This window comes from Sturnus vulgaris, chromosome 6 (assembly GCF_052056855.1).
Source record: "Sturnus vulgaris isolate bStuVul1 chromosome 6, bStuVul1.hap1, whole genome shotgun sequence".
In the NCBI taxonomy this organism is placed as follows: domain Eukaryota; kingdom Metazoa; phylum Chordata; class Aves; order Passeriformes; family Sturnidae; genus Sturnus; species Sturnus vulgaris.
The window spans coordinates 41274031-41290530 of NC_142248.1; the positions used below are offsets into that span (position 1 = coordinate 41274031).

General features: G+C 41.3%; 1 protein-coding gene across 1 annotated transcript in view; it reads right to left on the reverse strand.

Annotated features, from left to right (window-relative positions):
- The window catches only part of BRF1 (BRF1 general transcription factor IIIB subunit), a 172025-nt gene that overhangs the window by 17080 nt on the left and 138445 nt on the right, over positions 1 to 16500 (reverse strand). The gene's annotated exons all lie outside the window — the stretch shown is intronic.

A 16500-nucleotide genomic window follows, 5' to 3' on the forward strand; every position in this document is an offset into this window, starting at 1 on the left:
CGAGTCTGTTCCAGCTTCACATTGTGTCATCTGGTAACCGTTTACAGTAGGAATCTAGGGAACTGGATTTGGAAAAAATCCATCACAACTGACCTAAATCTGATCTGACCTGAATAATCAAACCGAATACCAAATTCAAAAATGGCTAGACAGAAAAGAGGAGCAGGAATTCTTCAGCTGCAGGAGTTACCTCACACTCTCCTCAGCCATATACTGGGTTAGGTACCCGTCTTTTCTTTTCTCAAACAGCCATGGTGATGGAGGTTATGTGAACATCCCCTTGTTCCAAAGGTGTCAAAGACAAATGCACAAGTGCTGCAGGCTCCACCATGTTCCCTTTCCTTTTGAGCTACTATTCACTCATGAGAGAACGTGGTAGTGCATTCCTCCTCCCTAGGCCACACCATGATCCAAGTGAAGCACCTGGAAATGGGGAATGGAATATAGCGAGAGAAAAAGAAAATGCAAAGAGAATGTTTTGGAAGGGCAGTGGTGACCACGTCAGTGCCATCTGGCAGTGTCTTTGCCACAATCACCCCAGAGAGTGGCCTTGGCTGTCGTGGTGCTGCAACAACCACTGGGAAATGTTTGTTTTGAACGGTTTTAGACCCATGGCCACGCCAGCCCCTCCTACAAAACACATGTCAAAGTCACAACCTGCCTTGTCACCAAGTTCTTCCTGTATTGCTGCTTCAGGGTCGCAGGGGGTACAGTGCCAGCACTGCTTTATTGCTGAGAGGCTGAGCTGAAGATGTACAGGTGCAGCACCACCTAAGCAACACACAGCAACGCTCCATAGATGGATCATTATTTACAAAGACCTTGTAGTGATGTGTTCAACAAAAGGTTTCACCACTTTCAAGATTCCTTATCTTCTTTTTATGAGAGATCTAAGTATTATTTATTAGTCTTCTCCAAACACAAAGCTCAAAGGCATTTTAACATCTGGTTTACTCTCTCAGCAGCGAGAACAAAAACACTCTGAAGAAAACTAAAAAATCACTGGCTTGATGTCGGTGAAACTTGGGCAGTATTTCTGGCAAAAACTTTGAACAAGGATGCAAAAAACAGCCTGTAGAAAACTAAAGGGAGGGAGAAACAGACACTAAAGCCTATAAATTTCATTTTGAAAATAAGGCGTCATTCTTATTATGCCTGTGGATGTGTATCTTCCCCATACAAAGATTTAAAAGCTTTATATAAACTATACTTCTAAGCAAGCTTGTAATTAGCTAGGGGCAGGCTTGGCTTTAATTACAGCTTGAAGAGGCTCACATTATGGAAATACTTAGCTAATAACCACAGCGATGCTCTGTTGATGGCTGAGGTCAGGCCAGCATGTGATTGCCATGTAACCACCTGAGTTCCTTCTGTGCTGTGCAAACTGGGTTCCCTAATGAAGGAGCAGGACCGGTCTGGCAGGTCTTTCTTTCCCTTTCTGCCATACAGGCTAAGCCAGGCTTTGCTGGCAGCAGTGCTGAGATGTCCTGAGTGCCTGCATCTGGCCTCCCTGCTCCTTACAAGAATGCTGTGGGATACCTGTTCTCACCTCACCTGGAGATGCTGTGCAAAAGGAACCAGGGAATCTGACAGAGAGACATGAAAATGCACCATTTCAGCATCAGGCAAGAACAGCCTGCACCAGTGCATGCATTAGTCAGATATCAGCATACACTGTGAATGCATACACATTAACCTGTACAGCTTTTTTCAAAGTTAATATGAGGTTGATGCCACATCCCATTTCAAAAACCCAACAGGATAGTCTACAGGAAGAATATACCAATACAAAATTCCTGCAAGTTCACACAGCTCTCTCACAATTTTGGATCCAACCTTTACTGCCATAAAAAGGACCAGAAAGTAAACTGTGCTTTATTCCAAACTCAGAAACTGCTTGCCTGGCAATCTCTACTTGGGTATAAGTATGCATGGATAATGAAGTGCAAAACCAATACAAATCACTGGGAAAATGGCTATTTACCATTGAATATGACACAAGCTTAAAATATGCATTGCTACACACTGTGGGTGCCTGCTCATACACTCTGTTATGTACCAATGAATCGCTGAACTGGGTCACAGAAGCCCTTCATGATCTAGAAGTCCTGTCTCCTTCACAATGCATTTGGTACAGATAAAGAGATGAGTATAAAATGCAACCATATTTTTTTTACAGGAAGAAAATTCCAAATGGAAATGTTATGAAGGAAAACAATACTAATTGCTGTTTTAAAATGTGTGTACAATACGTGCAATTGCTTTTGAGAGATGAGAACACTGCTGCTGATGTGGGGAGCAGACAGCACCATCTCCTCTGGCCTGTGTAAGGTTGCACATCTGTGGTGAAGTTAGGTGAGCTTTGCAGGGGATCCTAAGTGTAAAGCAGATTTACTTGATAGTGGTTTTGCTTTAATACAGCTTAATACTAGTGTTAACAGATAGACTTATCCAACAGAAACCTCACTGTAACTGCAGGGGAGATGCCTCTCACAGCCTTTCATGCTGGTTTAACTGGATCAATTGGAAAACCTGTCCAGGTGAAGACTGTACTACCTGCAGTCAGCTGCACGTGGCTGGTGAACAGGGGGCAGCTCTGGGCCACCAGTCTCTAACCTGGCTCAGTCAAAACAAGCCAGGTCAGCCTAAGGAGACCTGTGCTAAGTATTACCTTTGAAATTGCTGGAGTTTTCACAATCACTTGAAGGGCACTTGCACAAGCAGGTCAGGCAGCAGATGTGAGCACGGAGAAGCTGAGTTCAGATGGGAAGATGTTTTTCTGACCTTGGCTTACAGCCAAGGCTCCCAACACCTCCTCTGCACTGAGCCCTCACCTGGACAGGTGGAAGGCTGACCCCAATCTCCAACATTCATATGGCCAAAACTTCTGTAACTGGGAATCAGCCACTCCCTGTCAAAGCAAAACACGGCAAAACCCGTGTGACAAGACCTGTTTAAAAATCCTTACTCTACCTCAAGTTTTTACTCAACCCTTCCAAGAAATTGTGGCCCCTGGTGCGTAGTTCTTCAGCCAACAAAAATCCACATTCTGAGAAGGGCCAATGTAAAAGCAATTCCTCTTGCTGAACATCCTCTCCTCCACTTCACTGTAGCTACGGAAGATGCATTAAAAAGAAAATTACTGTAGCTACAAGACTCCATTCAAAAACTGCTCATGCACATCCTCAGCTCTGTGTACACAGAAATACTGAGGGGCTGGGGTTGTCCTTCAGCACTGTGCTGCTCTATCTGGGAGGGAGTCACATAAATGCTGTGTAAGCTACACTCCTACCACAATTACTAAGATACGGGCTGTGAACAGTAAAAGAAGTTCAACTGACCATGAAATGTGCAAATGCTACAATAAATAGATATTTCTGCACTGTCTTATTTATAGAGAATTCCTCCTTCCCATCCAAGCATTCATATTTTGTCACTGTATTGTGTCTAGTTTTTCAGACAATTTTGGGCATATAACAGATTTTAGTACAACTCTTGTGACAATGTGCAAAATCTGAAACAAATGCTATCCATCTCAAGTCAATCCCTACTTTTTCCTTTGTACTTAGCAGAGCTTGCTCTCCAACCCCACCGTGAAATAATTGTGTTGAACAGAGAAGACAGCGAATTCCTACTGTAGTTCAAATCCGTCTAAATACTAACCTATGTTTGAAGATCAATAAAAAAAAAAAGTACTGTCAGGTTAATCTTCTGCCTCTTTTATTTTTTTTATTTTGAACTTCAACTCCTCGCAACGAAAATTCTAAGCAAAGAAACCGATATTCCTGCAGGACCTGAGCTACTTGAAGTGAAGTGCTCAGCAGCATGGTGAGGCTGGGTGTGCACAGCCCCTTTCCAGGCTTTGTGGCACTTCCACCCTCTCCAAAGGGAAGGAAGGGGCTCCCTGCTGCACACAAAGGCGAGGCTGTCTGGGCTGAAGTCACAACTTCAAAGACCAGCAGCACAGAACTTGCCAGCTTGCTTGGCCATTCAAGCAAATGTCAACCGAAACAAAAGCACACCCAGGAAAAGTTGTTACCGAATGCCACGCTGGGAAAATAATGCAAATGTGTATCAATGATCAACTTAGCTTTAACTGAGACTAATGAGCAAGATGCTTATGTTCTTTTTCTTTTTTTCACCACCACACTCATTTTGCTCTCTAAAGGCATTTCTGAAGCATCAGTTTCAGAAAAAACTTGATTTAAAAAAAACGGTGACACCCTCCCCTTGCTTTTTTAAGAAACTTTAATGCATAAAGTTTAGATCTCCTACATTCTGTACTTGGTCAAAATATGCAGCAAATGCCTAAGAAGTGCATGGCCCCAGGGGACAACAGTCTGCACAGACTCACTTGTAACACACGCCTGCCTTTCAGCTGTTTAATCTCCATACACTGTATTTCCTTTATCAGCACTACAGCATCGCTCCACTTTGCCTTAGTTTTTTGTGTTTTGTGTCTACAAAGTATCGTGAGAACATCAATACTTGGCAAGCTAACACTGGGCTTTCAGCATGACATCACAGATCTCTGGGTTACTTTGCTCAGTTGGTTAGTAAAATGTTACAGCAAATAAACAGTTGTATAAAAAGAGGGCTTTTTGTTGTGCATGGGTTTTTTAGTGCAATCTAAGTGCTATATTGCAATATAAACACTTTTTACTGTGCACATTTTTATAGAAAAAGTTTTACAGAGTAAACTGCTTTAAAGAAACTGACTCAGATTTAAACACATGCACAATAGACTTATATTAGAAATTAATTTGGTAGCAATTTATGATCCTTTGGTGTGAATTTTCATGGACATTCTTAGAGCAAGAATGTAGAAGTTCAGAAGTGTTACGTTTTGCCTGGCCTCAATGGGGAAATTACAGCTCTAAGGTTCTTGTTACCTCTGGGCTTCTGAGTATTAATAATTTATTTGAAAATTATAATACAAGAACAAGAAAGCAGCCCAAACCTCTTAAACAAAACACATGTTTCTACCATAAACACACTCCACACAAAGGTGCTAAAACCAATTGCCAACACTGGCAAAAGTTGATCAATCCAATATTGAAGTCAATACTGACTTCATTTACTGCCTCTACGTCTTCCCACTGAATTCTGATGCCCATGCAAGCAGTCCTAACATTCAGATTCCTCATCTATCTCACAGGATAAATATGAAAAAATACACTTCAGAGATGGCATACGAGTGATGTGGTGTTTGCTCCAAATGGCAGCACCACGCAGAGAGCCTGGCAGCAGATTTCTCTCAGATTTCTCTCATGTCCCAACAAAAGCAGTCAGGGAGGCCACCGAGCCAGGGCTGTCCCTGCAGTCATGCCCCGGGCTCCTGGCCCATCAGCCCTCCTGGCAGCACAAGGAGTGTGTTTGGCAAAGCCACACAGGAACAGCTCCCCTTGCCTGCCATGCACTGATCCCTGCCATCCCCCAGCCCCTGTTAACAGCTGCTGGTGTTTAATGCACTTTAGTTCAGACACAAAACCTACGGGGAGTTCCAGCTCCCAGCGAGCTCAGGACACGAGCTCTGGATCACCAATTGCTCTCCTGCAGACATCACCTGAACAAATCCTCCAGGATGAGGCAGGAGAGGCCAGGCTGATGCTGATGCCTGACCCACCAAACCCAGCTCTGCCCTCCTCCCACTTCCCAGCTTTCAGAAGGGGACTCCACCAGACTCACCCCAGCATCAGCAACAGCATCTCAGACCCAACCAAACTCAATTGCTCCAAATCCTGGTACCCACCTTGGCCAGCAAGCAAGTCCAAGTGTGTGCCCTCTAACACCACCAGCATTTTTGCAGCCCGGCTTTTGCTTTCCTTTCCCTCACATATTTCAACATCACGGTTCAGAGAAGATGATGTGAAAGCCCCTTACATTTTTTAAAGGATAACAACACCCCAAGTAGGTGTCTTTAGCAGCAAGAGCTATAAAGTTAAGACTCTACATGTCAAACTGCAACTCAAAGTTGGCTTTAGTTCTGACATGAACAGCGTGCAAGCCTCATATTTATTAAAAACAGATGAAACAAGTCCCAATTCTTTTTGAATAGCAAAACTACTGAAGAGACCTGGTGGAATTTAGCACAGTGGGAGGTTTAGTTGTCTATCACCACACGTTTAAACAGTTGAGGTCTCTGCAATAAATGTTGAGTTGAATTCACCATCAAAAGACAAAATCCATGTTCTATCTGCCAAAACCTTTAGCAGCCTAAACAGAAAATGTCACAATTGATTTTCAGCAAGGGTATAGAAATAAAAACCAACGTTTTCAAGTCTTTAGGGAATAGACAGATAGACAGATAAACAGCATGACAGACAGATGAATTTACTGCTACAGGTAATTTTTTTATTCTTCCTAAGCAAAAATCAGGCTTCAAATGGATTGTTACAGCAAAACAGATTAAGAAAAAAACAACTAATGAGTAGCTTTATTGTTAAATTCTCTGGTCTGTCACAATTATCAGCCTAGAGGTATAAAGCAAGCATATTTTTTTTCTAAAACACTATTGTTTTATTTGCATTAAGGTTAAAGAGCTTCCTCTCTCCTCGACTGGTGTCAGATATAATAAAATAAAACCATTTGAAAGGAGAAAAAAAAACCACCAGAAGCAATTCAAAGTGCTGTTTTGGAGGCTCTTTTCCTCCCTCTCCACTTCTCTGAGCTACCTTTGGGCTCACTTCACAGCACAGAGCTGCTGCTGGGGGTTATCTGCAGAGCCCTCCCAAACCCCATCCTCCTCTCCCCCTGGTCAGCTACAGGAGATGCATTTGGGAGAGGCAGAGCTGGTGCATTCACAGATTCCCTCTTCTCTCTAAATTTAGCAGGGGTTTAAAACTCCTGATTTAGAGTGCAGTGAAATACAGAGCAAAGGAAACGTGAGTCAGTGTCTGTAAACTCTCAAGGTTGACTCCCAGCATTTGCTGAGCACACGATGCTGGCAAGAGGCAGCAGCTGCTGAGCTGATAAGCCCTCTGCTCTGCCCACAGCCAGGCTCCCACGTCTGAGAGGACTGCGAAAAAACCAACTTCATACCACTGCTAGAAGTTTTAAGAATTCATAAGAATTAATGCTAATATTAGAAAAGCGAATTTGAATAATCAGGCTCTGCAAAATGCAGGCATCCTAAGCAGCAAGCTGGACCACTTTCAATGCTACCACATAACCTGTCTTTATACAACCCTTTCGACATGAACAACTGACCTGCAGCCAGCATCAGATTTGTTTCCCCCTTCTGTTTCCTACACTAAAAAACCCAAACAAACAAACAAACAAACAACTTAAAGCAACTGCTCCTACTTGAAATGGTAAAATATCTGCGAGAATGGCCACCAGAGTGGGGAAATGATTAGCTGGTGATTTGTTTCTTTAGGACTGAACCCACTTTAACAGGGTCAACAGGAGCAATGGTGGAGAAAGGTCAAGACAGCTCCACTTCACACCAGCACAGCCCTCGGGTTGCAGGCAGGAGCTTTCAGCTGCCCCCATTCCAAAGAGCATGTGACAGCCCCACTCATGCAGGAGAAACAAACCAGCTATGGTGATTTACAAACTCCTCTTGAGATGTTTTCATTTTCCACTTCTACTTGTGTGAGTAGCCAGAAAAAATAAACTTTTCAGGTGCTGACTTCAACGAAGGGAGATGAAACTGGCCCAGCCTGGCATCCTCATCCTCCCCTCTCATCCATTAGTGAGTGGGAAGTGCAGCACCCTCTGCTTGCACAGTTATGGTTCACCTCCAGCTACAAAGGATCCTTGAAGTGAGTAAATGCTTCACCATCACCATTTATCTCTTTCTTCCATTCATGAGTGCCCTAAAGAAGAAATTCAGACTTTACCTAATCAGATACATCTCCAAAAGGAGACAAAGATCTTAATTCACCTCAGTATTTGGCTTTGACCCTGTATTTTGACTATGCTCTCTTCCAACACAGCACCCAACCGTACCACCACTGAGACTCCTGCTGTCCCACCAAAATTAGCCTTTTCCTCACCTGTATCCCAGCTCTACCATGCCATATGCTGCTGTTTCCATCATCTACACTCCAAAAGCTTGCACATTTCCCTGTTCGTGGGCTCCTCACACCACACTCTGGATGGGGCTTCAGCATTTCCTCCAGATCAACATCACTATGTTCTCTCCTGCTGAAACCACACTAATGACTCCCATTCTCTCATCTGCAGAGGCAAATGGTTCTCCAAGACAGGCCTAATGCCTCCCTAATCCGTCACATGCTGCTCCTCCAATGAGTGGCCCAAATTGGTCTTTTTGTAGAGCCTCATATCTAATTTGCAGCCCACTATCTCTATCTTTTTCAGCCTTATGGCTTTTACAGCTTCTGCTCCCATGTTTGTCTGCGTTTCAGACTGTATTTCTTTGGATGCATTAGCCTGGATATTTTCCAAGATGCTCTTTTTTATTTTCTACTCTCAGTTATATATTTTTTTTCCTTAGCAGAACTACTTTGCACAGCCATTTTCAGTCAACTTTGCTGTATGACTCACTTTATTGTCTCCTGCAGATTTCATTAGTGCAGTTCTCAACTCATTATGGGGTAGAACTGAATTTCATGCATTGTTCAAGCTATCCACAAAACATTTTCTTGCAAGTTAGCACCCTCCTTGCTGTTCACTTTGGCAGTTGTGGAACTGCTCCTCAAAAGGAAAGATCTTGGGGTCAGAGAATCTGCCTAAACAGAGCAAGTTTCCTAAAGTGCTACGGGGAAAATGCTAACAGAGAATCCGGGTGTGTTATCACCATTAGCTCCTGGAAGACTTTGGTTTTTCCCATGACCTGTTTTGTTAGGTATTTGAAGGTAACTCCTTGCCAGGAACAGATGGTGTTCAAGCAGACAACTGGCAAAGGATCCAGAAGAGTGCACTGAGATGGTGGTGTGTGAAAGTCTGGCCCTTTATCCAAAACAACGGTATGAATACAACAGGAGCTGCCAAAAGGCATTGTTTTGGAAAGAAAACGTAGTAAGTAGGACAAAAAAGCCCTGTAGGTGACGAAATTTAGGAAACTTTCTGATACAAGGAGGGTGCCTTGGCTATTAGCTCAATTTTTGAATTTGTAACAAATAGTCTACAGATGGCTGGAAGTGAGTAATGCTTTGACACGTGCCCGGATAAAAGAATATGATAATGATCTTCCACAGATGTGATGGCACAATTAAAATAGCGGACAAGAGAAGCACTTTTTGAGAAACACTTAAAACCAAACAAATCTTAATGCTCCGCCAAATGCCTTCAAGTGGCTGAATAAATTTCCTCTCCATTTTTACTCCAATATTACCTTACTTCAGACCAAAAAAAGGATAACATAGGAGACCATAAAAAGAATTACGCTATACATTATGTATGGGTTTCAGATAATCCCTGCTAACTCCAAAAACATTTCATTTTCAGAAATTGCATAAACATTTCTAATGATGCAAAATAGAACCAGAAGGGATCCATCTCCTTTCTAATGCTAAATATTGCACAAGTAACTACCATCTTTGTAATCTTAATGCTGCATCAACACAATTTCCAAAATAGAATACAGAATTGAGAATAAATTGTTAGGAGATTACTCTTCAAGAAAACTATTGCCAGTAAGCTCCTAATAAGACCTGTCACTTTGACCTTCATGCATATTTTTTAACACCTTCACTTGCTGCAATGTTTGTGTGAGTCTAAGTGCAATGAAGAGCCCATTTAGGGAGCAATCCCTTGTGCATTATGCCTCAGCAAGCCACAACCTTGAAATACCCATGGAACCATTTAAAATATTTACAGCCTCCAAGGAGAGACTGGACAGAAATCTATCACACTTTGAGAAATGGAAACATTTCTGCCAAACCTCCCTCCCTGAAAAAAGTATGGTCAACAACAATGTCAAAGAATTGTTTTAAGCAAACCCTGCATACAAGGAAACTCACATATTTTTTCTCATAACTCACCTCTCTGCAACACACAGGTAACATTCATCTTTAGAATGCCCCCTATAAAATTTAGAAGGAAGCGATCCTAACCACGAGAATCCATGCCTTTATTTCGAATGACTGTATTCCTGGGGAGCAGGGCATGCTGCAGGTGGGAAGGCAGAGCCAGCATTACAATTCCAAGTGCCAAACACTGCAGCAGAAAAGCCCCATAAAGCTGTTCACCAAAGACTGCCCTGCTACTCTATTACTCATCAGGGGCAGTGGGGCCAGAGAAGCTGCTGCATTTCAGGCTGTGATGTAACTCACTGTATTGTTGCAGAAACCTCACTGAATGCCCTGAGGTGTCATTGCCCGTTCATGCCAGCTCCATATTTCTCCATATCAGTGCATGTATCTACCATTTAATGGACATATAGGCAACCCCACACTTTGCAACATCACAACCCATTTAGAATTCGCTTTTTGCCCCTTAAGCATCCCTTCCTGCACATCATCTGTAAATGACTTTGATTAGGGCATCTTAAGTATAGTCAAATGATTTTGATTACAATATGATGATCTCATAATTGAGCAGTTCAGGGAAAGTTCTAGTTTTATGTAGACACCATTTTGAAAGAAGTTGTTTACTCTGTTCCTCCCACTTGAACAGCAAGCTGATCCTTCTCATCCTAACCAACAAGTGAAGGCTACTGAAGAGCTACAAAGCCCACAGAATGATACTTGCATAACCATTAACTGAATGCTTGCTGCGATCAAGGCAATAATTAAAAGCCATTAAAAACAAGCCACAGGCTGACCCAGCATCAGTCTCAACCCTTTCAGGCAATAAGAACTGTCACCAGAAGTGACAACTTTCTGGCTCATCAGGACACTGGCAAAAAAAAAGGCCCCAAGAAATCTTGTAATTTTTTTAACAAGATCCTAGTCTATCTCACAAGTGAGGTTTTCCACTGCCAGATGGTCGATAGGAATGCTAATGGAAAGAGTTGAAGCTGAAATAAATCTGCCACTTTTAATCAATCACAGACAACCGTGTCATCAATAAGGGACTCGTGTTATGACAAACTCCCTTTGGCTCTCTGCAAGCAAAGTTGATAAAATGCATCACACCTATGTATTCATTACCAATACTGGGAAACCTTAACATAGGTGGTTTTGAGGGTTAAAAGTTATTTTTGAGGGCATTCTTTCCCTAGCAATGCAGTGATTTTGGATTCATCCTGAAAAACCTACAGTTACTAAATGTTAGAAGATACTTGGACCAGTTGGGGAAAAAAAACAAACAAAAACCAACAAAACCGAACCCCACACCACTATAAGCTCAGAAAGTCTCATTAATTTATAGAATCATAAAACAAATTGGGTTGGAAATAACCTTTAAAGGCCATCTAGTCCAACCCCCAAAAATCAGCTACTACCTAAAAGAAATGCACTCCTTATTTCCAAGTCTTTTCCCACACAAACAGGGTGCACTCTCCAGTGTTTAGAGAAGATAATTATGAAAAGATAACTGTGCAATATCCTGACACTCCATCTATGTCTCTTACACTCTACTCCAACACTTCCAAACAAAAAAACCACAAAACAACAAAACAACAACAAAAAAGTCACCAAGATAAGCAAGTTCCTTTGTGGAAACTGGAAATAGGAAGAGGAGATACAAAAGAGTTCCCTCATCAAAGGGGAAGGAATCAACCACATGCCACGCAGCCAACAGCTGTAGAACTGAGGATCTTGCTTCAGCAAAGGAAGGGAATGACCAAGGCAAAAAAAGATGGCAACCAGTAGAAAATTAGACTTTGTTACTTCCATTGCTTACTGGTTGTTTTGCAAACATATTTTTAACAGAGACTTCCAAATTCAGCCTCAGTACAAATCGTGCCTTTTTGCTTTCACTGACAATTGTCCATCATTGTTTCAAAATGCAATTGCAAAACCAAGACTCTATGATTAGGTGAAGGAAATCTAATATTTTCCCAGATTAGAGGCAATATGGGATTCAGTTGCTTGAAAGAAAAAATAAATGACTGAAGTTACTACAGCACAAGAGCAAACAAGTCATTTCAAATCCATTTACAGAGACACAGGAAATTACAATTAGCCCAAACTTCATAACTTGTCTATCAGTACAGCAATAAATACATCACTAAAGATACTTCTCCCTCCTCAACCAATTATAAACTCATAGTATCTAACAATCAAAGACCGTAAGTCAACACAAAAAAATTTTCAAGGTGGATTTGCAGCTCTCACTGGGAAAAATCAGGCTGACACAGACACTCCTTCTCCTTCTCTTCATCAGCCAACTGAGAGATGACATCTGTGCAATGATCAGCAGCAGAAATGAAGCAGTCACAATTTGCTTGGGTTTCTTGGTTTTTTTTTACATCCCCATTCAAGAGTAAGTGTGCTGGACAGGATCACTGGAACAGCATCATCATTCTTCAATATGATTTTGAAGGAATATCGAACTGTGTCTGCACACAGAGAACACTGTGGATCCATTTTATGAAATAATGAATACCAGGATGAGTATCCCGATATCTTCACAATTTAAACCCAACAATTTTTATTCCAGTAATAATACTCTGAAAGATAATATGTTGGAGTTATTATAGACTGCTGCAGCATCATAGATTAGTTTCACAGTATTGATTCTCAGGAGACCAAAACAGCAGATACGTGAATGTTCCCTACAGTTTAATCAGTGAGCCCCTTTCAGTGTTTCTGAATTATTTTTCTCCATTTTCCTGCTTATCTTTTTTTTTTGTGCCTATGAAGTTCAAAGGAAAAGAGAAACACAGCTATGCTCTCCTCTTCATGGAAAATGAAAGGTTCGTTTTCTAGATTTTGAGAGAACTGCAGGCAAAACTGTGCTTAGGAGCCTAAGTTAGACAGAAAGATAATAAATCACATTGAGATATACTTAGTAAGAGCTGAAGAAAGATCATTAAACACAAGGGTGATGCCCATCCTAAAAAGTCTCACAAAGTAAGAAAGGAAAATATTTACATCAATAGAATAGACAGCATCAACAGTAAGTTATCTGAGAAAGCTGCAGTGTAATTTGGCAAAAATTCAGATGTTTTAAAGTAGATTGTTTCACCATGTCATCCCAAAAGCATGCACAATGCCAGAGTAGGTCCATTCAGTGCCTTGTTAGGGACAGAGCCTCACCATTTTGTGTGGTGCCTGTATACATACCAAAATACACCAAAATACACATTGCACAGGTGTGAGAGTGTGAACCAAAGTCCACCAAGGTCAGTGGGACAAACTCCAGGCCTAGGTAGGTACAGAAAATCTTCGGGTGATCCATTAACAGAAGATTTGGGAGATTGGAATCACTTACCTAAAGCATTCCTTATCTCATCTTAATGACATTTTAAAAGCAGCTACATCTGAATTCCTCTTGAAAAATTCTCTTGAATATCAGTGCTTCTGCAGCTCCTGGCTTCGACCCTTTGGTTATGGTGGTAAATTGAGAGTGTTTAAATCATTTCAAATTTACCCTATTAAGTGAATTTAAACTGGAAGCTGGCCAGGTATCTCTGGAGCAGTGATGTGGAGCAGAGTGCACAGGCAAGAGGAGCTCTGCTGCTCAGAGTGCTTTAGAAAAAGATAAGTCTTCCAATAAAAGCCTGAAAATCTTCATCAACTTTTAAAATTACTTGGAAGTAGAGCCTGAAATGGGTTGCCTCTGCTCCACTATGTTTCCCACAGCATATGCCAACACCCTGCCCAGCACAGGCAATAGCAGCACAAACACCAGCTCTTAAAACTGTGGCCTGTAGAGAGGTGGGGTTTTAAAGGTCTTGATTACTGTGCTAGAAAAACCCTTAGCTATCTCATTTGCTTTAAAAGGGATTTTAAAATGAAATCAGCAGATACTGAAATTGAAAAGAGAGGGAAAGTAATTGAGACAAAAATGCATCTGTTCCTGTGGCTGGCCTCTACAAGCACTCTGCAAAAGCCATCTGAAGTCTGGACTTCCCTCAGTGGCAAATCCTATCAGCAAATGCTGAACCATAAACTTGAGTTTTCTAGTGTTTGGACTTCACCAAAAAGTTAATATAACGCTGTGCTTAATACCTGTGAGCTACTGAAGTAGCAACAAAATAATGAATATATATACTATACTGCAAGCTCACCCAGTGCCTTGGATCTCAGGATTTCCTAATGCTTCATAATTTAAGACTTCCTTAAGCTTTAAGGAGTAATTTTAAATTGAGACCCAAAGCTAACAGAAAACTACAGCCTAGTAATCACTGGATCTCAGAAATGTTGTCATTTCTCCCCATGAGACAGAAATAAATGCATGAAACCTGCATTTTCCTCCAACAGCTATTTGAAGAAATTTTTCTGTAAAACTTGTGAGTGTGTATATATATATATCTGCATGTATAAGAATATATATATATAATTTTTAAAAAATCCAGACTCTGAGGATTACTATATTGAAAGGCAAGCTTTCAATGTGATGCAATTACATTCGTATTTTCTGCCACTGAACATAGGAGTTATTTATCCACTCCTGGATAAAACACAGGAAGCACCTGAAAAATGTTGGCTCAGTAAACCCAGCAAATCTTCCAAGCAAGTTTGGGCAAATGAATGCCGGAGTCAGGTTTCCCAATCCATCATGTCAAGAGTGGTGGGTTGTTTTTCCAAGGATGGCCAGCCTGACCTGCAGCCAGGGCTGCATTGTTGGTGCCAGTGGGGGAAGGCTCCGAGCAGGAGCTGCTGCTGCTTCCTGAGCAATCACTCCTCAGCACAATGGGGCTCCGGGAGACAATGGTGGCTACGGCTCCTTTTGATGTTTGGGGTTTTTCTAAACTCTTCAGGTTAGATTAAGAGAGAGGCAGCCAGGGTCGGCAAAGGTCAGCAAGATGAGGTTTATTTTTACAGAAACCTTTCTCTTCCATCCAAGATCTCTCCAGCTACTCAGTCATTTGCTATGAAGTTGTTTTGCTTTATACAGAATTTATGATTCCTTACAGCTTACACACACCACACTTTACATTCGACTCAGTTCACTGGTTGCAGAAATGTCCAAACCTCAGTGGCTTTAAATCCTTAATTAGCCCTTTTTCTTTGTCTTTCTGCCCTTCATGGCTTCTCCCCACCCTTTTTTTTTTGTTTGTTTGTTTGTTTGTTTTTAATAGAACAGAAGCAACTATTGTCATCTCATGCTTTTAGATTTGCTGAATTGGTATGGCGTTAGGTTTATTTTCATGAAATGTATGACACTGTCTATCTGAGCCATACAAGATCAATATATGAAATCCAGTTAAACCAAATGCTTTCATTACCCCAATGCTTTGCTCTTGAAAAGGAACAAGAAATAACAAGAAAATGAAAATAAGAATGGACAAAAAATATCACTATTCTTACAGGGATTTATGGAAATTTAAAGGTATATATACTCTGAACTTTTCCATGATGAGACTAAAGCTTTCCCAGCAAGCTTCTCTCTTGTACATTTGGACTATTTATGTTCTGACTTGAAAAAAAGTTACATGTAATGTGATAATAAGGCCCAATCATTTTTTATATTCCAGATTTCCTAGGGGTGGAAATCACATTCAGACTGGACCTGACTTTAGGCAAAGCGAGCTCTAAACTCACCACTGCCTGTAGATAGTTTCAGAGGTGGGGAAACAAATTAACATGTTGGCAAACAGTAATTTTTTTTTTGCACTGGCACATCACTGAGAGCCACTGATGATCCTAATCTCCTGGACACTGTCCAGAGGTGGAGCAGAAAGCTCAGAAGGTACAGCCTGGCATGGGAACACCCAGACAAAGCCCACAGTAGGCACCATCAGTGATACCAGCAACCCAAGCTGCTCTCCCAACCACCCTGTTCCACAAACAATCCACACAAAGGAGTTCACTGTTCTGCTGCTCTGTTCCCATCATTTTTCTCTGTAATATTTCAATAGCTATGAATAAAGTGCAAACATGTCTAAGATGTGCTGTATTTGCATATCAAATTTTAAGACAATATTGCTTGCACACAGTTTATCTGGAAGGAAAAAGAACAAGCTTTTAAACCACCTTCAATTAAGCAGCACCTTCAGGCACAGAATTAACCCTTATACTGACCTACTAAAGCCCAGACTGGATGGTCCCACCTCTGCCTCCAAGAACAAGGAAGCAAGTGACACTGCCTTGTAATAACCTGCTGCAATGTTTTAAACTACCCTGATTTCTGTCTTGTGTCTCTTCATCTAATAATTTTATTCATTGTTGACTTTCATCTCTGCTATTAATTCATCAGATCACTGATTGATTCAACTACAGCTTTAATCTGATGATTATCTCAGTCAACTTCAGCAACAGCTTTAGTTAGGATTCCAAATTATTTTGTTTCTTTATTGCTCCATGATAAAATCCATGCAGAAGTGTGCAAAGCCATTTTTCTCTTAAAACTACTATGTTACCCCTGTAGACAGGCAAAGATAACCTTATAAAATAAATATGCCAGCCACTTCATTCCACTTCCAAATCTGTATGCATGTCCTTCATACTTCAGATTAAATATCTCAAACCACTCAGATTA